A 26893-nucleotide genomic window follows, 5' to 3' on the forward strand; every position below is an offset into this window, starting at 1 on the left:
ACAGGGAACATGGGACCTAGAAGAATACATTAGGGTTATACATTCAACAGTCCTCCTGACATGTGACCTAGGGCATAGGAGTCAAATACAAGGTCTGCAGGTCAGATCTGGCCCGTGGCCTTGTGTTATCCGGCCCATCTCCCTGATCCTATGCTGCACTAGTCAGGAGAGGCTTCTATGATATCCACTTTTCCCCACTCCCACAAAGCTACAGCAGTCTTCCTATTTATTCCTGTGTACAGTGGGTGTGTTGGCTCTGAAGCAGATGGGATGATGCTATCACATCCAGTCAACCGCTTTACCGAGAGTAGAGAAGACTGCTGAAGCTTTGGAGAAGCAGAGAAAGGACAGTATTTTTTTTCCACAGGACAACATGTGGATTCTATAGATAAGGGGGCACTCTTGTTGTGGGTGCATTTTGACTACGGACTACTGTTTGGGGGCACTCTGACTATTGACTACTGTTTGGGGGCACTCTGACTATAAACTACTGCGTAGGCACACTGCGATTGTTGACTACTATGTGGGCGCACTCTGACTATTGGCTAATATTTGGGGACACTCTTACTATTGGCTTCTGGCGTGGGCACACTCTTACTATTGGCTGCTAGTGTGGGCACACTCTGACTACTGTGTAGGGGCACTCTGACCATTGACTACAATGTTGGCAAAACTGACTATAGACTACTACTCTGGCGCACTCTGACTATTGGCTACAGTAGGGAAACATTGTGAACATGCCAATGTCTCAGGTTAATTAAAGGGGTTGTCCGAGTTTAAAAAAAAAAAAAATATGTGGCCAGGAGCGGGGTTACTAAAACAATAAAGATGTACTTACCTCCCGCTGCCCTCCCGTATCCAGCGCTGCTGTCGCTCCGGTCCGGGGGCCATGTAAACAAACATGGCCGCCGGAGCAGCGCTGGATTCAGCTTCCGGCCGGCCGTGGCCGGGTACGCCTATCCGTCCCTATACACAGCATTGTGTATGGGGACCGGAAGGTTGTCGCATCCGGCCGGAAGCTGAATGCAGCGCTGCTCCGGCGGCCATGTTTGTTTACATGGCCCCCGGACCGGAGCGACAGCAGCGCTGGATACGGGAGGGCAACGGGAGGTAAGTACAGCTTTATTGTTTTAGTAACCCCGCTCCCGGCCACATATATATTTTTTTTTAAACTCGGACAACCCCTTTAACAATATGTTCAGCCTGTGGTTGCCCTCAAATGGCTGATTGTAATAGTTATTTTGTATACATGTAACAAGATACATTTGTACAGTAATAAAATGACATTTGGCCCCTGGTGAAAATGAGTTTGACACCCCTGCCCTAGGGCAAGCCAAAATGGTCTTCTGTTGATATTAAACAGAAGAAAGTGATATCACCTGTATAAAAACATACTGGAAATATTGTCCATTTTTAAGGCTAATATATTAATTTATTATTTGACATATAACCTTTCATTGTCTTAAATATTCATGTTATTTGGCTTAGTGAAAAAATGCAGACATGATTCTGATGTTTGGATGAATGTCAAAGCCTTTTAAATGGTTAAAGCAAATCTACCATTTGTTTTTATGCATTGTGAGTCAAATATACCTTGAGAATGATGTAGCTACACTGATGCAGATTATTTTGATTGTTTAATCACTAAGTGCTTTTGAAAACAATTATAAAATTCAGGAGCTTCAAAAAGCTGGGTGCAGAATGGCTGTCCACTTACACAGGAGCTGCCTGAACTGTCCAGACAGGACTAACCAACCTGAGATGGATGACTCATACACAGCAGCAGGGGGATGTTGCAGTGATTGATTACTTCTGCCTGTTAGGGACAGCACAGTGATGACGTATTATTGGCTTATGCTGGGCAGGACAAGGCTGGTGCAGTACATAATTACTGAATAACGAGGCCATTAAATATATGAGAGCAGGGGTTAATAATAATAAATTATTATATATACAGAATATATTCATTAATTAGGGGGTGCTATATATTTACATTGGTCGGGGGGCACTGTATATAAAATCATATGTAACATAACAGGGTGGGATATATTAGTTAAGGATAAAATAGATTACTTTCCATCATGTAAACAAAATGTTGGAGGGTCTGTATTAATAAATTGGAGGTGTTGTATATTGATTGGTGTGCTGTGCATGCTATAATTCCAGTAGAATATTTATATATAATGAAGGGATGTTTTATATGTGTGGAGAGTGAGGTCAGTTGTGTTGTGAGGGGTATATATTATTTAGGAGCACAGTGTTGTTTTCCAGGAGACTTTATACTATACGTGACTGTGGTATATTTAGGGACGCCGGGTGGAGATGCTGCACGGAGCTGAAGATATCTGGCCATGAATTCAACAGTAATACGTCATGGATTGGAGAACCCGGAATAAAGTCCTCCTGATGGAAGAGATTGTCATTTATAAGGTACTAGATGCCACTAATGACTCCCAGATCCTGTGGGAAGTCACACAGTGTCAGTGATCCTGTCTGTGGGAATGTTAATTGTTAGTAAAGTTTTCAGCATTCACTGAACAGGGAGCGGGAGAGAGGGGGGGGGTTCAGCATTTTAATGTTCGCCTTAGGCAGCAAATATACTAGAATTGGCCCTGAATATAAATGAACATTTAGCAGATATGTATTCATCTTCTAGAAACAGCATACAATGGTGAAGATGTATAAATGTTTAGGTCATAAGACTAGTGCAGAGTAGACAGATTTCTGCTTCACCAAATTAATCATTGTGTCTGATGCTGGTTTAATCTGGTGCAGTATAAAATTGGAGAGTCACACTTTGTACCTCCTATTAGTTGGTCTAGTTTGCTGCGCCACAATATTGAATATTGGATTCCTATATTTATGTTAGGGTTAATGTCATCCTACAACTGTAAATACTGGCATAAAAATTAGGCAGACCACCCTCTTTGAATTCTGTTTTTCAGTGTCAGGACATAAGTAGAAGAACATCTGGTTCTTAGAAGGTCTGAAATTAGCTAACTATAACCTCAGATAAACAACGAAACACAACAGATTCCACCACGTGGAAACAAAAAGTGAAGCCAAAACAAAATCTACATATTTTTTTAGATGCAACTTTTCTGCCATGTTCATTTTTTTTAAGAAACTTTCTCAGACAAACTTTCTAAACAAGCCATACAAACTATTCTAATTCTTTTTTTGAACTGTTTTATTGAAAAAAATGCAGATATAATACAATATCAAGAATGGCGCTGTATAAGCCTTTGAATGATATGCAATATAATACTCAATTGTATTATTAATCTCAGATTTAACATACAGAACATATATATGCAAACTAAACCTGAACCAAAGCAGAGAGCAATCTTGATGGACTGTAAATAAAATTAAAATAACCTGCTTTGGCTAAGACGAGAATCCCAATGTACAAATTTTTATGTTGGAATGTTATATGTATGTTTATGATAAAATAAATAAAAACAAGTTAAAAAAAAGAAGAAGCAGCTACTTCAATAAAATGTCCAGCAGCAGCACCTCATTAATAATATGTCCACAGCAGCCCCCCCCTCTAATGAAATGTCCACAGCAGCCCCCCCCCCCTCTAATGAAATGTCCACAGCAGAGCCCCTATATTGAAATGTCCACCGCAGGGCCCCCTCTAATGAAATGTTTACAGCAGAGTCCCCCTCTAATGAAATGTCCACAGCAGAGCCCCCCCCCCTAATGAAATGTCCACAGCAGAGCTTTCGTTTAGTGAAATGTCCACAGCAGATGCTCCTCTTAAATGAAATGTCCACTGCAGAGACCCCCTTTACAGGTCTACAGCAGGGCCCACTCAATTAATGAAATGTCATCTAGCTTCTCTTTCCTAACCCTGCAGTTCTGTCTTCTCCTCTTCCTGACCGGGTGGCGCGCTTACGCTATGATGTCATACGGCCACAGCAACGCTGTGTCATAATATGTCTTTCGGGCTAGAAGGAAAAGACAGAGCCGCAGGGCCGGAAAGAAGAAGCTAGAGGCGAGTATAGATTTTTTTTTTAAAAGACTCATGGCGGATCTTCATGAGTCAGGTAAGGGCACCATAGACCCTGGGCACCCGCCTGCACCCCCTTTATGATGATCCGTCATTGCATATAACACTTAAACTACGTAAAATATTTATCTACTAAAAATGAAGATAAACATAAGTATGGTGAAGGCTGAACGAATGCTACCTACCCTAATGTATTGTAACTAATGTATCATTGCTGGTGGAAGTATAACAGTTATGGTGGGTTCTGCACCATTATACACCTCATTCTGGATAGTACAGCTTACTTTACGTAGAGCATGAGCTGTTACATACAGTATTGTAAATTACATTACAAACTGAATTAGGATTAGTTGCTTTTATGTAATAATATGTCTCTAATACAATAGAAATGAAAATTATTACATTGCAGTGATTACTGTGCCCTAGAGATATGGCATTTGTATCTTCTCGTCATGCAACATAGAAAACAAGATTAAATATCAATTTAATCCATAAAGCAAAGTGTTATGGCTGAGGGTGGAGGCGATGGGGATAACGTACAGCAGACAGATGTTTGCTCTGTGCTATTATCTGTTGCTATTCATAAAGATTTTTTCACTTCTAATAAAAGCAAATACATTTTTCTTAATCATAGTGTTTGCTGTCCAATAACTGTAATCACTAAATACACATTAAAGTATTGAAAATTGGCATTGAACAGACTAAATCTTTAAAACCCACCTGCTTTTTTGTTAAGTTACACCCATCCATGTAAAAAAATACATATGTCCTGTTGCGGGTATGTACCAATCACGTTGGCAGGGGGTGCGTCCACGACCGGACCCAGGGATGGAGAGGGCCCGTAACTGTGGGTCCACATGAGGGTAAAAGAATCAATTGTATGCGTGTAAGACACATATAAAATTGATTACAAATAACAAACAGGGATGAGTTGGCGCAACACTACACAACTTGTTGATGTCGCTGGTGACAAAGGTGGTGACCTGCACCCCACCTTGAATGTAGATCCACTAATGGAGCTGCTAAAAACAAAATAAAAACAAGAGTACCTGCGCCAAACAATCTAACAAATGAGGAGATTAACAAATGAACAATCTCCTCATTTGTTAGATTGTTTGGCGCAGGTACTCTTGTACAGTGGGAGCGGCCTGAGCACATAGACCCGGGGATGAAGAGGACGCCATAGGAATCACCATATTACTAGGGGCCCTGTGTGGGAAATAGTAAGGGGAGGCTATTGGACATCATTATCTAGCTAGTATTTTGTACATCTACCTTTGTTTTTCAACATTGTCTGATTCCTTCTGGGCAGGCTCCCGATCAGATTTCAGCAAATCATGACCAAAATCTGATCCTGGTTCTCTACTGCACATTCCCAGTGTTAGTGTATACGGATTGACTCACTTGTGTCATTGAACAATTTCTTCATCCATCTCAGCATATGCTTTAGGTTGTTATCCTTCCGGAATACTAGTTCATCCTTTTTATACTTATAGTACATGAGTGTACAAAGTAACTCATCTTGTAGGATACTCACATATAACTTGGCATTGAGACAACCATTGATCCTGGTCAAGTATCCAACACCTTTGGCTGTGATATTACCGCATATAATCAGATTTTCTCCATGAAGTCCCTTCTATTTCTCCATCCATTAGCCCCTTTTTCCAGACCCAATTTACCCATCATTTCCTAGTCTATTGACTTTTGCTTGCATGGTCATTAGTGATATCACTAGAAGCATAATACCCACGGCCAGAGGTCGCATTAACGCCTCACCAAGCGTCATAGACGCATGCTGAGGCGCCATTACCCCCCAAAATAATTGCCATGCGTCAAAGTACGCATGGCAATTATTTCCTGTAGCGCTCAGGCTGAGTGGTTCGGCGCGCGCTGCAAAGGAGGGAAATATCGATAGCAGGATCGCAGCGCGCGCCGGGCCGCTCCGCAGGACACGTGACGCAGTGATCTGTGTCAGCGGCGCGATGGAGAGACCCGGAGCGACAGCGCAGTCCTCGGGGGAGACATGCTGGCTGCTGCTCCAGTTCCCCCTGCAGGCTCGTGTGTCAGTGTTATGTGATTCTATCGGGACCAGAGAGCAGGGCCAAGTGAGTGCAAACCCCGACCACACTGTACTCACTGCACTCTGTGTACTGTGTGTAGTGGGTATGCTGTGTGTAGTATGTGTGTGCCCTATGTGTAGTGGGTATGCTGTGTGTAGTATGTGTGTGCCCTATGTGTAGTGGGTATGCTGTGTGTAGTATGTGTGTGCCCTATGTGTAGTGGGTATGCTGTGTGTAGTATGTGTGTGCCCTATGTGTAGTGGGTATGCTGTGTGTAGTGAGTGTGCCGGGTGCTGCGCTGTGTGTGTGTGCGTGCGCGCTGCGTGTAGTGAGTGTGCCCTATGTGTAGTGGGTATGCTGTGTGTAGCGAGTGTGCCAGGTACTATGTGTAGTGAGTGTGCCCTATGTGTAGTGGGTATGCTGTGTGTAGCGAGTGTGCCAGGTACTATGTGTAGTGAGTGTGCCCTATGTGTAGTGGGTATGCTGTGTGTAGTATGTGTGTGCCCTATGTGTAGTGGGTATGCTGTGTGTAGTGAGTGTGCCAGGTGCTGCGCTGTGTGTGCGCGCGCTGCGTGTAGTGAGTCTGCCCTATGTGTAGTGGTTATGCTGTGTGCGTGCGTGCGCTGTGTGTGTGCCAGGTACTATGGGTAGTGAGTGCGCTGTGTGTGTGTGCTGCGTGTAGTGAGTGTGCCCTATGTGTAGTGGGTATGCTATGTGCTGCGCTGTGTGTGTGTGCCAGGTACTATGTATAGTTAGTGAGTGTGAGAGGTGCTGCGCTGTGTGTGTGTGTTGCGTGTAGTGAGTGTGCCCTATGTGTAGTGGGTATGCTGTGTGCGTGCGTGTGTGTGTGTGTGCCAGGTACTATGGGTAGTGAGTGTGCTGCGTGTGTGTGTGCTGCGTGTAGTGAGTGTGCCCTATGTGTAGTGGGTATGCTGTGTGCGTGCGTGTGCTGCGCTGTGGGTATGCTGTGTGCGTGCGTGTGCTGCGCTGTGTGTGTGCTGAGTGTAGTGAGTGTGCCCTATGTGTAGTGGGTATGCTGTGTGCGTGCGTGTGTGCCAGGTACTATGTATAGTTAGTGAGTGTGCCGGGTGCTGCGCTGTGTGTGTGTGTGCGTGCTATGTGTAGTGAGTGTGCCCTATGTGTAGTGGGTATGCTGTGTGCTGCGCTGTGTGTGTGTGTGCCAGGTACTATGTATAGTTAGTGAGTGTGCCGGGTGCTGCGCTGTGTGTGTGTGTGTGTGTGCGTGCTATGTGTAGTGAGTGTGCCCTATGTGTTATGGGTATGCTGTGTGCTGCGCTGTGTGTGTGTGGTCCAGGTACTATGTATAGTTAGTGAGTGTGCCGGGTGCTGCGCTGTGTGTGTGTGTGCGATGTGTAGTGAGTGTGCCCTATGTGTAGTGTGTGTTCCTCTCTGCAGGTCTCTGTATATATATCACTAATAACAGTGTAAAAAATTTGTAATTAAAAAAAAGAAAAAAAAATTAAGTAAAAAATAAGCAAACAGTGTTAAAAGAAAAAGCGTAACGCCCTCAAACCCCCAAAAATAAATGTAGAAGCGTCAGCCCCGGCCTGTTCTGTTGGGGGGGGGGGTCTCCAGCTGGCCCCAGCCCACTCTATAAGGAAGGGGGGGGGTGTCTTTGGGGGCCGGTGTCAACCCTCGTCCGCTCTGTAGGTTAAGACAATGGAAAAGTTGTGCACCACTTGGGCTTTAATGATTTTCTTGTATTAATAAATGTTTATTAGATCGTTAATAGACATTAATAGATACAGGCAGTCCCCGGGTTACATACAAGATAGGGACTGTAGGTTTGTTCTTAAGTTGAATTTGTATGTAAGTCGAAACTGTATATTTTATCATTGTAGTTCCCGACAATTTTTTTTTTGCCCCAGTGACAATTGGAGTTTCAAATTTTTTTGCTGTAATAGGACCAAGAATTATCAATAAAGCTTCATTGCAGACAATTTTAAGCTGATTATTGCAATCTGGGACTATTTTAAAGCATCCAGAGAGCTTCACCAGAGGTCACAGTGGGCAGAGGGGTCCGTCTGTAACTATGGGTTGTCTGTAAGTCGGGTGTCCTTAAGTAGGGGACCGCCTGTATATATACGACTAGGAGTTATATATTTGTATTACAGAATATTTCATACTCCTCCTCGGCTAAAAATACTCCTCAAAAATGGTGAGAGGAGTATTATTACCCTTCCAGAAAAATGTTAGTGCGACCTCTGCCCACGGCCATATCTGTCACACTAGAATCGATAGCCCTTGTGATGAGCCGATTTATCTGATATTTTGCCAGGATGTCCACCTCTCGATTTTAGAGTGGATGGATTTAATTTCATATTCCACCAACTATCTTGCAGTTTGGCAAATTTCTTAGCCTGAGAGACCACTACTGATGGGCCAACTGGCATCAACCTTACAGGGCTTTTGCCTTCTTCTGGATCACCACAGTATAATATAAAGGGTTGGACTTGATGGACTGATATCTTTTCCTAACCTTATTTACTATGATGAGCTGAATTATGCTGTCTTCTCCATGACTGCATCTTTATTCAAAGCAGTGACCTATCACTTAGGAACCAGCCTTACCAAACCACTTTGGGTGAGTGATATTTCAAAGATGTGATAAGAACATAGCAAATTATTTCTGCAAAGACGATTAGTTGTAATTATATGGTACTTTTATTTATTAGTACTGTTTGAGCACTTTATGGTGCCATTATTTGGCTAGTTCTAGGTAATATTATTTTAGCATTTACAGGCCACATACAATGAACCCCATGACAGCAGAAAAGACTGCCAAGGCAGCAAACCATAGCCCCATGAAAATACACGGGGTCATATGCTGACCACTGTAACAGCAGCTACTGTACATCCCTAAAATACGTCCGAGTGCATGTAGCCTAAGGCATTTTTATTTAAGAACTGTCATTTCTGCATTGCCCGATGTTATTATACAGGTATTGTTTGGTAATATTATTTTAGCAGTGTATGGGACTAGTATTTGGTAGTTGTTTTTCCACTACATAGCACATTTGATAATGTAACATTTGCATGTATGGCACTTACTGGGTATTTGAACGTGGTTCAGTACTGTTATCTTTGTGCTACATGGCACTTTTATTTGGGCTTTGTGTCATACTGTTATTTTTGCACTGGACATATTATCCAGTACAGGCGGTCCCCCACTTACTGACAACCGACATACAGACAACCGCTAGTTACAGACGGACCTCTCTGCCCTCAGGTGAAGCTCTCTGGATGCTTTACTTTAGTCCCAGGCTGTAATGATCATCTGTAAGGTGTCTGTAATGATAATGTAATTGATAATGCTTGTCCTGATGACAGTACAAAATTTTGCAAATCCAATTGTCACATGTACAAAAAAAAAAAATTCTCTGGAGCTACAATTGTAAAACATATACAGAAGAGCTGGCGGACAAACCACGTCCAACCTGGAGTTGTTTTCAGTAAAATTGCGCAGGCACACACCGTGCCCACTCGGCCAGCGGCTGTGCCCCTCCACGCCCACATGGCTTGGGAGGGCGTAGTCGCTGGAATAATCGCAATTTCTTGCATTGTTCATGAAATTACAATTATTTCTGTGCCCCAGGAGCACTGATAAATCTCCCCCACCACCCTGGGGCAGGGGGTGGATGACCCCCAGGATGCTGATGAGGGTTACCAATCCTGGTAAATATCAGTTCATCCAGTGGGGGAAGTCAGGGATACAGATCCAGAAGAATCTCTTGTTCTGACTTCTAGTTCTTTGTGCTGGAATACAAATATATTAGAAGTGTAAGGAGCCTGTGATTGTGAGGCTGTGCTCATAGAGGAAGTCAATACCTCATTCTGTTCTATTGTCTGACATGATACATTCCCTGTCATCTATCCTATACATGATCGCCCTTGTATGGATCAGAACCAGAACAGAACTGAGCCGAGGACAGTGTAATATCCCACCATGACCCGCTCTCTATACCGCGCGGTGCTGATCCGCTGTGCACAATGAACTACATTTCCCATCACTGCTGATGACAAATGGCGAGGAGGCTGCTGTTATGCAATGTCTCTCCGCCTCCTCCTGGCCGGGCTCCACTCACAACCGCCAGGAAGCCGCAGCAGCTCCGCACACACCGGCCGTGTGTATGTGTCAGCGCTTTCATGCCGCCCTGCAGCGTGTGACTGAGGGAAGGAGACACCTGCCCGCCGCCGAGGTGGGGGAAGGGAGCGCACCCTCAGCTCAGGTGAGAGGGAGCACACCCTCAGCTCAGGTGAGAGGGAGCACGCCGCTCATACTCACCTTAACCCATTCATAGCTTGTCACCAGCCTACATGCACTGCACAGGGGGTTACAGGGTGTATATAGCGGATAATGGAACATTATAGTTCAGTCAGTGGCAGTAACAAATCACTTGAACTTCCACCCAGCGGGCACACAGGAGGCAATGGAGGCAGCTGGCAGGTACCCGGCTGCCGGAATAGACTGGTTTTGCTGTGTCTGTTATATGAGTGGCACTCACATTGTGATATACAAGTGTATGGGGTGAATGTACCCGCTGCTGGGGTGGTATTGGCAGGACTGTGTGATGCCATGTATGGAGGACCTACCTTATTGTGCTGGATTAAGTTATTTTCTACTAGGTGTCCACCCTAGAACTGTTACTTTGTCTCAAAATCTGCAATCCGTATTTACTGAAATCTCCTAACCCCAAAATAATACATTGTACTGATGCTGTGGTGACCCTGCCTGTTCCCTGTACCCATAGTCTGCGCTGACCCTGCCTGTTCCCTGTACCCATAGTCTGCGCTGACCCTGCCTGTTCCCTGTACCCATAGTCTGCGCTGACCCTGCCTGTTCCCTGTACCCATAGTCTGGGCTGACGCTGCCTGTTCCCTGTACCCATAGTCTGCGCTGACCCTGCCTGTTCCCTGTACCCATAGTCTGGGCTGACCCTGCCTGTTCCCTGTACCCATAGTCTGGGCTGACCCTGCCTGTTCCCTGTACCCATAGTCTGGGCTGACCCTGCCTGTTCCCTATACCCACAGTCTGGGCTGACCCTGCCTGTTCCCTGTACCCATAGTCAGGGCTGACCCTGCCTGTTCCCTGTACCCATAGTCTGGGCTGACCCTGCCTGTTCCCTGTACCCATAGTCTGGGCTGACCCTGCCTGTTCCCTGTACCCATAGTCTGGGCTGACCCTGCCTGTTCCCTGTACCCATAGTCTGGGCTGACCCTGCCTGTTCCCTGTACCCATAGTCTGGGCTGACCCTGCCTGTTCCCTGTACCCATAGTCTGGGCCAGAGGTCGCATTAACGCCTCACCACGCGTCATAGACGCGTGATGAGGCGCCATTACCCCCCAAAATAATTGCCATGCGTAAAAGAACGCATGGCAATTATTCCCTGTAGCGCACAGGCTGAGTGGCCCGGCGCGCGCTGCAAAAGAGGGAAATGCCACTAGCGCGATCGCAGCGCGTGCCGGGCCGCTCAGCGGGGCACGTGACTAAGGGGCGTGCCGGAGAGACCCGGAGTGAGAGCACCGGCCACAGGGGAGACATGTGGACAGAGGGGCTGTCCCCGCGACGGGACTTAAGATCAAGGCCGGGTGAGTGTAGTGTGCTGTGTCAGTGTAGTCTTGTGTGTGCTGTGTGAGTAGTGTACTGTAGTGTTGTGCGTGCTGTGTGAGTGGAGTGTAGTGTAGTGTTGTGCGTGCTGTGTGAGTGTAGTGTAGTGTTGTGCGTGCTGTGTGAGTGGAGTGTAGTGTAGTGTTGTGCGTGCTGTGTGAGTGGAGTGTAGTGTTGTGCGTGCTGTGTGAGTGGAGTGTAGTGTAGTGTTGTGCGTGCTGTGTGAGTGGAGTGTAGTGTTGTGCGTGCTGTGTGAGTGGAGTGTAGTGTTGTGCGTGCTGTGTGAGTGGAGTGTAGTGTAGTGTTGTGCGTGCTGTGTGAGTGTAGTGTAGTGTTGTGCGTGCTGTGTGAGTGTAGTGTAGTGTTGTGCGTGCTGTGTGAGTGTAGTGTAGTGTTGTGCGTGCTGTGTGAGTGTAGTGTAGTGTTGTGCGTGCTGTGTGAGTGTAGTGTAGTGTTGTGCGTGCTGTGTGAGTGGAGTGTAGTGTAGTGTTGTGCGTGCTGTGTGAGTGGAGTGTAGTGTAGTGGTGTGCGTGCTGTGTGAGTGGAGTGTAGTGTAGTGGTGTGCGTGCTGTGTGAGTGGAGTGTAGTGTAGTGGTGTGCGTGCTGTGTGAGTGGAGTGTAGTGTAGTGGTGTGCGTGCTGTGTGAGTGGAGTGTAGTGGTGTGCGTGCTGTGTGAGTGTAGTGTAGTGGTGTGCGTGCTGTGTGAGTGTAGTGTAGTGGTGTGCGTGCTGTGTGAGTGTAGTGTAGTGGTGTGCGTGCTGTGTGAGTGTAGTGTAGTGGTGTGCGTGCTGTGTGAGTGTAGTGTAGTGTTGTGTGCGTGCTGTGTGAGTGGAGTGTAGTGGTGTGCGTGCTGTGTGAGTGGAGTGTAGTGGTGTGCGTGCTGTGTGAGTGGAGTGTAGTGGTGTGCGTGCTGTGTGAGTGGAGTGTAGTGGTGTGCGTGCTGTGTGAGTGTAGTGTAGTGGTGTGCGTGCTGTGTGAGTGGAGTGTAGTGTAGTGGTGTGCGTGCTGTGTGAGTGGAGTGTAGTGTAGTGGTGTGCGTGCTGTGTGAGTGGAGTGTAGTGGTGTGCGTGCTGTGTGAGTATAGTGTAGTGGTGTGCGTGCTGTGTGAGTGTAGTGTAGTGGTGTGCGTGCTGTGTGAGTGTAGTGTAGTGGTGTGCGTGCTGTGTGAGTGTAGTGTAGTGGTGTGCGTGCTGTGTGTAGTGTTGTGCGTGCTGTGTTTTACCGAAATTTTCATACTCCTCCTCGGGTAAAAATACTCCTCAAAAATGGTGAGAGGAGTATTTTTACCCTTCTGGAAAAATGTTAGTGCGACCTCTGGTCTGGGCTGACCCTGCCTGTTCCCTGTACCCATAGTCTGGGCTGGCCCTGCCTGTTCCCTGTACCCATAGTCTGGGCTGACCCTGCCTGTTCCCTGTACCCATAGTCTGGGCTGACCCTGCCTGTTCCCTGTACCCATAGTCTGGGCTGACCCTGCCTGTTCCCTGTACCCATAGTCTGGGCTGACCCTGCCTGTTCCCTGTACCCATAGTCTGGGCTGACCCTGCCTGTTCCCTGTACCCATAGTCTGGGCTGACCCTGCCTGTTCCCTGTACCCATAGTCTGGGCTGACCCTGCCTGTTCCCTGTACCCATAGTCTGGGCTGACCCTGCCTGTTCCCTGTAACCATAGTCTGGGCTGACCCTGCCTGTTCCCTGTACCCATAGTCTGGGCTGACCCTGCCTGTTCCCTGTACCCATAGTCTGGGCTGACCCTGCCTGTTCCCTGTACCCATAGTCTGGGCTGACCCTGCCTGTTCCCTGTACCCATAGTCTGGGCTGACCCTGCCTGTTCCCTGTACCCATAGTCTGGGCTGACCCTGCCTGTTCCCTGTACCCATAGTCTGGGCTGACCCTGCCTGTTCCCTGTACCCATAGTCTGGGCTGACCCTGCCTGTTCCCCGTACCCATAGTCTGGGCTGACCCTGCCTGTTCCCTGTACCCATAGTCTGGGCTGACGCTGCCTGTTCCCTGTACCCATAGTCTGGGCTGACGCTGCCTGTTCCCTGTACCCATAGTCTGGGCTGACCCTGCCTGTTCCCTGTACCCATAGTCTGGGCTGACCCTGCCTGTTCCCTGTACCCATAGTCTGGGATGACGCTGCCTGTTCCCTGTACCCATAGTCTGGGATGACGCTGCCTGTTCCCTGTACCCATAGTCTGGGCTGACGCTGCCTGTTCCCTGTACCCATAGTCTGGGCTGACGCTGCCTGTTCCCTGTACCCATAGTCTGGGCTGACGCTGCCTGTTCCCTGTACCCATAGTCTGGGCTGACGCTGCCTGTTCCCTGTACCCATAGTCTGGGCTGACGCTGCCTGTTCCCTGTACCCATAGTCTGGGCTGACCCTGCCTGTTCCCTGTACCCATAGTCTGGGCTGACGCTGCCTGTTCCCTGTACCCATAGTCTGGGCTGACGCTGCCTGTTCCCTGTACCCATAGTCTGGGCTGACGCTGCCTGTTCCCTGTACCCATAGTCTGAGCTGACCCTGCCTGTTCCCTGTACCCATAGTCTGGGCTGACGCTGCCTGTTCCCTGTACCCATAGTCTGGGCTGACCCTGCCTGTTCCCTGTACCCATAGTCTGGGCTGACCCTGCCTGTTCCCTATGCCCATAGTCTGGGCTGACGCTGCCTGTTCCCTGTACCCATAGTCTGGGCTGACCCTGCCTGTTCCCTGTACCCATAGTCTGGGCTGACCCTGCCTGTTCCCTGTACCCATAGTCTGGGCTGACGCTGCCTGTTCCCTGTACCCATAGTCTGGGCTGACGCTGCCTGTTCCCTGTACCCATAGTCTGGGCTGACCCTGCCTGTTCCCTGTACCCATAGTCTGGGCTGACCCTGCCTGTTCCCTGTACCCATAGTCTGGGCTGACCCTGCCTGTTCCCTATGCCCATAGTCTGGGCTGACCCTGCCTCTTCCCTGCTTGCTCCCCCAGAATCCACAGTCCATACCTATATTGATCCATACCCTTCTATGAACCTTTTATTGTATAGATCAATATGACAGACTCACATTTCCTTATCCATTGTGTCTGTTAACATACAGGATACTTCTATATTGTGCAGAATGATGCGAGATGACAGTAATAAATTATAGAAATAAGCAGCTCCTGCCATTTCTAAGCTATACAAGCTGGGCGCCTATTTGTGTTGAGATGTGTGCTCTGCGTAACAAGGTGTCAGTAATATGAATGATGTCTCAGACCTGAAGATAAATGTCTCGTACTGTTCAGAAGAACAGGCTCTGTACCAGATAAGACGCTGTATCGTGACATTGATTGGTGTGTTGCATAAGCTGCCATTACTGAATCCGCAGAAGGGTCTTGGGTGCCTTTGCCATTCTCTGGTGTGATAGATATGGCACTTGTCATCCATGAACATTTCCAGGAATCGGATGGTGGTACATCAGATTCACAGCTGTCATGTAGGAACGATCCCTCATTTCTGTCCTCCGGTGCTAAGAGGAGCTGTCAGAGGGTCCACTACTAGTTTTGATTTGCTGGTACATTGGGAGACCTAGCTCCCACCCATAGACAAGCTTCTGTATGTCAACACTAGTAACACCTATTAGTTGTGATTCTGGGCAGCTGACCCTTTATATATTCATGTGGCTACCTGCCCGGGCATAGCACATGCCAACTCCATTAAATATAGTTTGGAAGCTGCAGACAAGACCATTACAATGTTGCTATGTTATTTTTCTGCAAGGAATTAATTGAAGAAACAGCCATTCTGGAAAATAAATGTTTCTAAATTTCCAATTCTTATTCCTGTCACTTGGCCTCCTGACATGACACTCACCTAAAGCAGACAGTAGCCAGTTCTTATTGAATGCTGCTCTGTTTGCAGGTTTAACTGCAAAAATGTGGGACATTAACTGATACATTATACATTTTTTAATAATAATAGTCTAAAAACAAAGCTTGCGCTCATATATGCGTCATAGTGATGTGTCGTTCAGAACGAGGGGAGCCGGCTCCCTCCAGTGAGCCGATGGCTCAGTGGAGTGGTGTGGGGTGATTGATTGACCTGCGGCTCCCTATTATATATTTAATAGGGAGCCGTTCAGTAGCCAGAAGAGCCGGCTCTTCTTAGTGAGCAGAGCCTAATGAGCCAGCTCACTAAGAGGAGCCGGTATTCACATCAATACTGTGTCATGTTTATATGTGACCTTTAAAGTGGTTGTACCAATTATTATTGTTATCCCCTATCCAAAGGATAACAATCTGATTGTTCAACGACTGGACTGAACTGCTGAGGCGCCGGGTCCAGCATGAGTCCTGCTGCTCCATTCAATACAATAGGAGTGTCGGAAAGTACCAAGCGCATCTTCAGCTCTCAGCTTCGTACAGATGGTGAATTAGAAAACTGTGTTCGGCAATTTATGAAGCTCACATAAGTTGGATGGAGTTGGATGGAACAGCATGACACATGCTCAACCTGCTGCCTCAATCAGTTATTGAGGAATGAACTGCAATGGTCCATTCCCATGATCGGTGGGTGTTCCAGCAGTTGCCATGATCGGTGGGCGTTCCAGCACTTGCCATGATCGGTGGGCGTTCCAGCACTTGCCAGGATCGGTGGGCGTTCCAGCACTTGCCAGGATCGGTGGGCGTTCCAGCACTTGCCATGATCGGTGGGCGTTCCAGCACTTGCCATGATCGGTGGGCGTTCCAGCACTTGCCAGGATCGGTGGGCGTTCCAGCACTTGCCAGGATCGGTGGGCGTTCCAGCACTTGCCAGGATCGGTGGGCGTTCCAGCACTTGCCAGGATCGGTGGGCGTTCCAGCACTTGCCATGATCGGTGGGCGTTCCAGCACTTGCCATGATCGGTGGGCGTTCCAGCACTTGCCATGATCGGTGGGCGTTCCAGCACTTGCCATGATCGGTGGGCGTTCCAGCACTTGCCATGATCGGTGGGCGTTCCAGCACTTGCCATGATCGGTGGGCGTTCCAGCTGTTGGACCACCGTCGAACACAGATTATGTCAGTACGTGTTTATTCACACATTTCAGGTTTGCTCAAGAAAGTTCAGACTGTCCCATAGACATGAAATAGGATCATAGAATGCCATGTGCGTCCTGAAGTACTCACCACATTTTCCACATAACACTTAGCGCCTTTATATTCAAAGAGATTACAAAGACCAAGCAGGAGCATTGCATGATGTGTGTATTTTGCTATCTGTAGCTTGTCAATTTTCTGCTTTAGATTTGTGTTTGACCTCTCATCCCCAAATGGATAAGTAGAAATCCTCTTGAGAATCTACGTGTAACGCCTCATGTTGACAAACGTAAATTCTGGACATGTGCTAAACGTAGTTTTTACAGCTAGTTCATATCCACATTAAAGGAAACCTACCACTTGTAGTGGCAGGTTTCTGATGGAAATACCGGGCACCAGCTCAGGGTGAGCTGGTGCCGGAGCTTATTTTCGTTAGTGTTTTAAACCGCTGTATCGCGGTTTAAAACACTTTTTAAACTTTATAGCCGGCGCAGGCAGGTACGCGCTCGGCGCTTACCATGCGCGCGGCTACATAGGAAGTGAATGAGAGCCGCGCGCATGGTAAGCGCCGAGCGCGTACCTGCCTGCGCCGGCTATAAAGTTTAAAAAGTGTTTTAAACCGCGATACCGCGGTTTAAAACACTAACGAAAATAAGCTCCGGCACCAGCTCACCCTGAGCTGGTGCCCGGTATTTCCATCAGAAACCTGCCACTACAAGTGGTAGGTTTCCTTTAAGTTACAGCCGGTCCCCTACTTAAGGACACCCGACTTATAGACAACCCCTAGTTATAGACGGATCCCTATGCCCACTGTGACCTCTGTTGAAGCTTTCTGAATGCTTTACTTTGGTCCCAGGCTGCAATGATCAGCTGTAAGGTGTCTGTTCTGAAGCTTTATTGATAATCCCATTACAGCAAAAAGTTTTGGAACTCCAATTGTCACTGGGGCACTGTCCAATTGTCACTGTCTGGATCTACAATTATAAAATATACAGTTTCGACTTACATACAAATTCAACTTAAGAGCAAACCTATGGAACCTATCTTGAGATAGTCTCCTCTTTTATATGAATCTAAATATGTGTTTCTAAGTTTTAGGAAAACGGAGATATTAACTGTTAAACTGCCGTTGGGAGTGATTTTTATATATAAAATGGCACCTGATATTCTCACTTTAAACCTGAATATCTCTGGATCCATGGCACCTAGAAACAAAATTCAAGATTCATTTGAAAGAAGAGATTCTCACCTTTCAGGGGGCAATTGCCACCTTTGCCTACCCATAGCGCCGGCCCTGTCTATATGTGTGCATGAGTGTATAAATGTGTGACTGTAACTCACATGAGTGAGTATAGAAATAAGTATACTTTTTAAGTTGGAAGCGGGGGGTCCCATTCAGAAGCCTGCAATGGGGCCCTGCCTCTCCTAGTTACACCACCCTCCTCTATTACTTCTCTATGCACTTATACCATACAATATAGAAAATATACTGCTTTCGCCGCTCATTTTACAATGGACTCCAATCTCCACTCCTGATTTTCTGAAGGAATATTAGCAATGGGTATTTCTGAATTCTCCCTCTGCTAAAACAGTCAACATGTGGTTTATCTATTGGTATGAATGTGGATATGTTGGTGGCTTTAACCTTTGCATTGTAAGACATAAAAGCATTGATAACCATGGTGGATTAGGAGAACCATAATGTTTATATCTGTGCTGAACACCAGATGGGATATGATTGGCGATTTAATTATAGTAATTCATATGTCTCATTGCTGCATGCAGTGCATTTAGCTCCATCTTTTTAGTTGTTACATGTGTTCACCTCCTGATTGAATGTTTTACTTATGTTTCAAAAACTCAAAAATGTAAGATTGTAAGGTTTGTACTTTCATCTGAAAACAGCAGCAGGAGCCTCAGTGTCTGCTATGTAATATGTAACGCCGGTGTCTGCCGTACTTACAGATATACTGCAGCCGGCTCTTTCAGGTTGTGTTCAGAGTCTTATTTGTGTATAATACATATAAATACTTATTAATGTTCTGATACACACAGCTAAAAGCAGGACAATATACTATATTATAGCTCTGTTCATGTAATTTACTATTACTATGTAATTACTATTTATTATTTTTGCTATAAGACTAGAACCTATTATTCCCTTCTTGAGGCTCATCATCAGACACAGACATGGATATTGAGTAAGTCCCAAAATGTCTTCAGAATATTGTGTAAGGCTACATTCACACAGCTGTGTGCCTGCAGTACCGTAGCACGACGGGCACATGTCGGCGCCCGGGAGAGTAGGAGCGCTGCTCACCCCTGACATAGATATGTATGGCGCACGGCACCGTATTACGGGGATGTCAGTTCGATGCTGCTTCTGGTGCAAAATCATGTGACACATAATTTGCATAAGTTGCAAGAATGGATGATGTACGAGTGACACATGGACCCTTGTTGGAGACATATGGCCCTGAAACTTTGAAAATACTGAAGACGCACTGACCGCAAAACGTAGGAGGGAGAAACGCTGGGCATTTCGTTACTGGGGGAGGCTGCTGGGCATCTCATTACTTGGAGAAGGCTGCTGGGCATTACATTGATCTGGAAGTCTGTGACCAATGCATTTCCCACCCTAGGCTTATACTTGGGTCAATATGTTTTTTGAAGTTATTTGTGGTAAAATTAGGACCTCAGCTTATACTTGGGTTGACAGAATTTTTATTAAAACAGTGTTGGCATATGCTATTAATAGCTATGTTTTGGCTAAAAAGTGTGCCTGGTGGCAGGTTCCCTTTAAAATAGATAATGCCCATAATGGTATTGCTATAACCATGTGTATCATGGTGCATTTAGAAATAAAACACAGTACACAGTACATTAGTACACAGAAACCTAAAAGAAGCTCGACAAAGTATGTTACGTCTGCGCTCAGCTGAATTTTACAAGTGACTACGAGAAGATTCTGGTACAAAACCTTGAATTATGTTCCACTAAAAGCTGTGACCTTTCTGTATGGTTAAAAGCTAAATGTTTTATCTACTGTGTCTGTCCATGGAGCGGCTGACTGATTAAGTTGTAGTCAGCATTTTATAACTTTTTTACTGTCTAGTGTTGGCTCCTGCTTAGGGCTAATGATTACATGTACATTTTCTCCATGGGTTAAAATTTGCTTATTTGTCTTGTCGTGACAAGTTAATATTTAAAATGCCTTTTTTTGCTTTATCTTTTTTCTCTGGGTTTACTGCCTACTATGTTTTGTCTAAACCCATTCACCTACCTTCAGTTTTACATGTTTGTACAGAAGCCAGTAAGATTCACTACCAACAGGCATCTCAAAGTACAGTTACACAGAAATCTACATTCATTAGCATAATACAAAAAGCGGTGACTATACAGAAGAGTTATAAGTAGAGTCTACACAGAAAGCCTACGACTGTTTCATGAAGGCAGTTGTAACTGGGAGTTCTGGTTTCATGATGATTAGTAACAATTTTACAGTCCCTCCAACTACTCAATTCATAACTACGCTGTTCAGTACTGCTGAACAATGTCCTCCATGCTGCTTCGAAGGGAAAGCTACTGAAAGATTAGAGCAGAATCTGCCCTGTGTTGGGATACATGCAAGTGAATGTGTGCTGAAATCGGAGCTGCAAACAATGTATCCATGGTCGGTTGTTGACTGTATGTCATAGGCTTGATATAAAGACTGTCCGAGCTGCACATATAGCAAACTATGCACATCTGCGTAACACATATGGAAACCATGGACATGTACCTGAACCCTTAGAAATGAATTTGTCTGCATGCTATTCGTTGAATAAACAGGGAGAATGTGAAAAAAGTCATATTTGAGTGCATGTAGCCTTATATAAGAACATAGCAGCTCTCCACCGATTAGCTCAAGGAAAATCGGACACAGAGCGGGACATTTGCTAAAGACCTTGTGCCAATTTTCTGTCTGATTTGCACATTCTCTTATGTGCAAACTGCTTGCACAAGTATTTAAGAAGTGTCTGCACCACATATATGGCGCATGTGACCATATATGGTGCACAGTCGGACCGTGCGCCACATTTATCATGCACAGAAGTGTGTTGCATGGCCCATGTTAAAGGTGCACAAAAAAAGTGGTGCACTCTGATGGGGCAGTGCAGGGAGCGCCAGATTCATGAAGAACCGGCGCCACAATTCATGAATCTGGAGCCCTCTGCACACTACACAGGCAAAATGTAGTGCACTGCACTGATTTTAGTAAATGAGCCCCAGAGTCTTTGTGGCAGTCTGAGCCAGAGCCATACGTGGATGGGAAATATAAATTAATGATATTTGTCTTCAAGATCTTGAACAGGAAGGGGTGTTCCCATTTTAGCGAGTAAATATTATTATTTGTGCAATGAAAAGTTTTCCAGTTTACTTTCTGTATTAATTCCTCTTGGTTTTCTAGATCTCTGTTGCTGTTATTCTTTAGGAAACTTCATTGTTTACATACTGTGGATAGAAATCTGTCTGTGGTCATGTGATGTCTCACAGATGCATGGCTCGTTATCTCACAGAGAGAACTCAGAGCTGTGTGTAATACCGAGCCGTGCACCTGTGTGACATCACACCAGGGACAGAGCTCTATCCACAGGAAGTAAACCATGAAGCTTCCTATAGAATGACAGCAAGCAGAGATCTAGAAAACCTTTGAGGATTTGATGCTGAAAGCATATGGAAAATTTTATAACTTTTCATAATACAAACCATATAATTAGCTGAAATTGGAACAAGCCTTTAACCTTATGTGTTAACCAGCTTTTATGTAACTGTACATTTATTCATTCATTTCCCCTTGTATCAGACATACCCTTATGGTTACATGAAGTAAAGATACCCCGTCAACATGTAGCCTAAGTAAGCACTGTAATATCAGTTCATAGTTCAACAATATTCACTAAATGTTTATGACCCCTCAAGAGTGCAGAGGTGAGGGCTGGAGGTCAGATATCTTCTCTAGAAGATTACTTGTAGACTGGGAAGTAGCAGTCATACAATGTTTGAGAATGGAGCGTCTTGTGCTGCACAGTTTCTCAATGATTCACCCTCCTATTTCTGTATATCTGGCATTGAAGCTCACACTGTTCCTATAATCTGTTTTGTTGTGACTGCGACTTTAACCCCTTACTGACGTGTGACGTATCAAAGGTCAGATGCCGGCTGTAGGCATGTACAGAGGGCGGAGCGCTCTCTATACAACATGTTAACCATACACCAATGTTAACCCTTTTATCAGTGGCGATCAAAGGCCAGCAGCACGTGGGTGCTATGTTCTTGTCAGAAATCGTTGCTCCCTGTGATGTAATCACCATGACAGCTTTGGATCTCCATAAGACCCAAGGCTGTTTAGTTTTACAGGATCTATTACAATGTGCCCTTGGCCTATTGTAATAAATGATGTGTAAAATCCCAATATCCTGCCATACTGTATTGTGGTAGTATATGGTTTGATTAATCAGACAACCTAGGGTTAAAGTACCCTAGGAGGTCTGAAAAATAGTGAAAAAATAAAAATAAAAAAAAAATGTAAAAAAAATTAAGAAAATATTAAAAAACCCAAATCATAAATATGTTATGTATTGCCGCATCCTCAAAATGTCAAAACCGTTATTCCCGGCATTGGGAAAATAGAACCCAAATGTCAGTTTTTCGCCATTTTGCAACATTTAGAAACATTTTATAAAAAAATGATCAAAAGGTCGTACAGACCCTAAAACTGTAGCAAAGAAAATGTCGGCTCATCTCACAAAAATGACACCTCACAAAGCTCCTTACACCAAAGTATTGAAAACAATAAAACCTACCGTATATACTCAAGTATAAGCCGAGTTTTTCAGCACAAAAAACATGGCTTATACTCGAGTCTATATATTAAAAAAAATTGGAATTTATTTCCCACTACCCAATACTCAGCATGGAATATTAAATACCATCACCACAAAGTGCAATTTGTTACGCAGAAAGCAAGCCGTCACACAGTTCATTAAATGGAAAAATAAAAAAGTTATATATTTTTGAAGGTGGGGAGTAAAAAATGGAAACAAAAAAATGAAAAGGGCCTAGTCGTTCAGGGGTTAAACATGGCTGCTTAACCTCATTGTAAGTTATTGAGGCTAGTGTTAACAGCTTGTGTCTTCCTCAATAGATTTATTTTATGGTACGTAAATTTGTTATGCTCTGGCTAACACTATGGGGCAGATTTATGAAGTGTCTGAAAGTCAGAATATTTCTAGTTGCCCATGGCAACCAATCACAGCTCAGCTCTCATTTTATCAGTGCTCATGAATATTTTAAAGGGGAGCTGTGATTGGTTGCCATGAGCAACTAGAAATATTTTGACTCTCAGACACTTGATAAATCTGCCCAAATGTCTTTTGGTCTTTACCAGTCAATCATATTGGTTTAATTTTTTGTTTTCTTGGAAATCTTCCATTAAAATTCATCATGATAAACTAGGGACACTTACTCTTAGATCCAGGCACCGCGACTGTGGTAATCTTTTTATATTTCTTATGCAGGTCCCCTTCCTTCCCAAAACGTTTACAATTATGCTAATGAAACTGAAGGGCTCTGGGGGATGTTACCATAGCCCCTCTGTACTGCAGATTCACAACCTGTTACAGTGTGCTGAAACTTTCTTTACTGCAATGAGCATGCAGACAGAGAGGGGAAGTGCTGAGGGAGCAGGGGGAGACGGCACAAAGGGGCTCTGATAGCAACCCCAGGAGCCATTAATTTTTAATTAGAAACATAAGCCCTGTAACGGGACATAGTGTGTGTATGTATGTGTGTGTGTATGTGTGTATATCTATCTATCTATATCTGTAAGGGCCACAGTTTATAACTATATCTCTGTAATGGGGCACTGTGTGTGTATATATATATATATATATATATATATATATATATATATATATATATATGTATGTATATATATCAGAATGTGAAGCTGATTTATGGATAAACTGTTTTCTCTATGTTACAAATAACATTAGGACACTAAAGCATAGATTGTTGAACTGGACTAATACTGGCTACCTCTGTGCAGCGCTGCGTAATCTGTGTGCGCTATATAAATAAAGGCATTATTATTATTAACAGCAGTAGCATACATGAGTATACTGCGGTGCAGTAGCGTATATGACTGTGTGTACCTTGAATATGTCATATACCTGTCTCCTTCTGTGCAGTTATAGTGTTTGTCCTATAATGTTATCTACCTGCAGTTCAAGGGCAGGACATTCACTCCTCTAGGCTAGATAATCTCTATATGGCGCACCTTGCTAGCAATATAGTCTTTGCCTTACACCTCATTTATTTTCGGTTCCTTTGTCGAAGTTCTTCTTTTCAGTCTTGGTTTTTCTGGCCATGGCCTGTTTTTTGACTGCTGTTTGTTCATCTGCCTTACATAGCATGCAGCTACCAGTTGTGTTGTCTATTCTTGTGTGTTTTTTTTTTTTTACTGATTTGGATAATACTGTTAGAACTCAACCAGCCATTTATCACAATTCATTTGGGTGGACTTTGTCCATGTCAATGTCTATCTGATTTTTCATGTAAAATGTATTAATATCTTGCACAAAAGATGCAGTAAAGTTGCAGTCTGTGTTATTGAGCTGGAGGTGCTAAGAGTATTGTACATAGTGTTCTATCTGCAGGCAGCATGTTATAGAGCAGGGTGCGCTGAGAAGATTGTATAGTGTCCTATTTGCAGGCAACATGTTATACAGGCGGTCCCCTACTTAAGGACACCCGACTTACAGACAACCCATAGTTACAGACGGACCCCTCTGCCCACTGTGACCTCTGGTGAAGCTCTCTGGATGCTTTACTATAGTCCCAGACTGCAATGATCAGCTGTAAGATGTCTGTAATGAAGCTTTATTGATAATTCTTGGTCCAATTACACCAAAAATTTTGAAACTCCAATTGTCACTGGGGCAAAAGAAAAAAAATAGTCTAGAACTTCCATTATAAAATATACAGTTTTGACTTGCATACAAATTCAACTTAAGAACAAACCTCCAGACCCTATCTTGTATGTAACCCGGGGACTGCCTGTACACATATTTTGTCAGTAGCTGACAGCTGTCACTATGTACAATACTCTCAGCACCTCCAGCTCTATAACACAGACTGCACCTTTACTGCTTCTTTTGTGCAAGATATTAAAAATTTACAAAATTGCTCAATATGTTTTTACGGCTTACAGTATATAAGGTTTTCTGCTTTATATTGTCCTAGGGGTGATCTATGACTGCCAACGAATAGAGGTATATTTTTTCCTGAAATTCATTTTTCCTAACAATACACGGCTATTATGCTCAGATACAAGTACAGTGCCTTGCAAAAGTATTCAGCCCCCTTGAACTACTCTTCCTTTTGCCACATTTTAGGCTTCAGACACAAAGATATAAAATTTTAATTTTTTGGTAAAGAATCAACAACAAGTGGGACACAATTGGGAAGTGGAACATAATTTCTTGGATATTTTAAACTTTTGTAAATAATAAAAAACCAAAAAGTGGGGCTTGTAATAATATCATTGTTACCTATACTTTGTAGCACCACCCTTTGCAGTGGGTACAGCTGTGTCCTCCAGTCCATGTGGTTGCACAGTTCTCAGAAGAAAAGCTTTTTCACATTATGGAGACACTAAGAGGTCTGCGTTATTGTGCGGCTGTAGCAGGCCTAGCCATATTTATGGACACACAATTGTTCCTGGAATAAAATTGCTGCTTTTTTGTATGAAATTGGAGATCCAGGTAGGAGGTACAGTACAGTCATATCATGTGTCTTATTACAAAAACGTACATTGTCCTTACCATTATCAATACAGAGAAGTTGGTAGCTGCAACACTGAAGAATTATAGGTTGGACTTATTGCGGGCTATGATGCGACCGGCAGGGACCTGCGCAGTGCAGAACCTGGTGTAGAAATAGACGTGGTGCAGAAGCCCTGATAAATATCCCCCATGGATAATAAACAAATATATATATATATATATACTTCAGTCTGACATGTGGCACGTCTGCAGATCGACAGTTCTAAGAAACGACACCATTTAGATTATATCTGTGGCCAATATACTTCTTCGAACCATGAACTGGTAGCATTCAGTGGGCTCATTGGTGCATAAAATAACAACCCCCTTATATTCAATGGAGATTATGTCTTTACACCTTTGGCATGGGTTATCCTTGTGTCCTGAAACTGTAATTGTTAACTATGCTCCCAACCTAACACTTATGAACTTGTCTCCCTGATAGGCTCCTAAGTTGGATGTTATCTCTCACTGGTACCTCATTGTGGTGCTGCAGCCAATGTTGTTTCATCATTACTGTCAAGTCCTAACCATTGCCACGTCCTCAAAGGGCCCCCCAGCTCATGGTGTCCACCTATAGTACCATCAGTGATGATAGGACGGGGGATTGTTAGGTTCATTCAGCTAATATCAAGACTAGGAAGTCATTACTCACCCTGGATTCTATTAAAGGATACAATATGCCTCCGGCTCGGTTCAACCTTATTTCTGGGTGATAAAGCAGCTGCCTGTTAATATTGATGTCAAGATAAAGCATCACAGCATCTTGTGACTTCCTCCACTCAAGGGCCATTCGCATTGAAATAATCAATGGAGAGATGCCTGCCTTATCGGGGACTTCTTTTTCCTAGTAATGTTTGGGGATATCTGGGCCCTGAGGGTACTGCCACCCTACCACCACTTTACACTGGTATAATGTGTTAGGCATGCTCTGAGATTTCAGCTCTGATGGTCAGATGAATGCAGTGTCTGTATCGACATGTGCTTTAAGTATAAAATTCAAATTTAATAGTATTTTAATTAAAGTAATAGCCGGTTATGCAACTGGAACAGATCCTGTGACTAGCATGGACTATGATGTCAAATACTGTTTTCTGAAGTTTTCCCTTAGCTTATCATCAGTGTCATCACGTTGCTAACCCCTGGTCCTTTGAAGTGCCAGTTTCTTATACAATACATAAGGGTTACCTGCAGGGTCGGCTTCAGGTTTTAGTAGGCCCCTGGGCGACAGAGCCTCAGTTGGGCCCTTTGCAGTGATCATGTGTGGCGGCATTAAAAATTCAT

The 26893-nt window shown here is 44.6% G+C and overlaps 1 protein-coding gene across 3 annotated transcripts in view; it reads left to right on the top strand.

The window, feature by feature from the left end:
• Positions 1-10086: 10086 nt before the first annotated feature.
• Positions 10087-26893, top strand: part of LRRC8D (leucine rich repeat containing 8 VRAC subunit D) — a 58810-nt gene continuing 42003 nt past the window's right edge. Inside the window, exon 1 of one of the 3 annotated variants that reach the window (XM_072129224.1) lies at positions 10087-10355. The gene's annotated coding sequence lies outside the window, so the exon portion shown is untranslated. Of the gene's footprint in view, positions 10356-10411; positions 10547-26893 lie in introns of those variants that run through there. The other 2 variants (XM_072129223.1, XM_072129225.1) reach the window with 2 other exon arrangements.

This window comes from Engystomops pustulosus, chromosome 10, assembly GCF_040894005.1.
Source record: "Engystomops pustulosus chromosome 10, aEngPut4.maternal, whole genome shotgun sequence".
In the NCBI taxonomy this organism is placed as follows: Eukaryota; Metazoa; Chordata; class Amphibia; order Anura; family Leptodactylidae; genus Engystomops; species Engystomops pustulosus.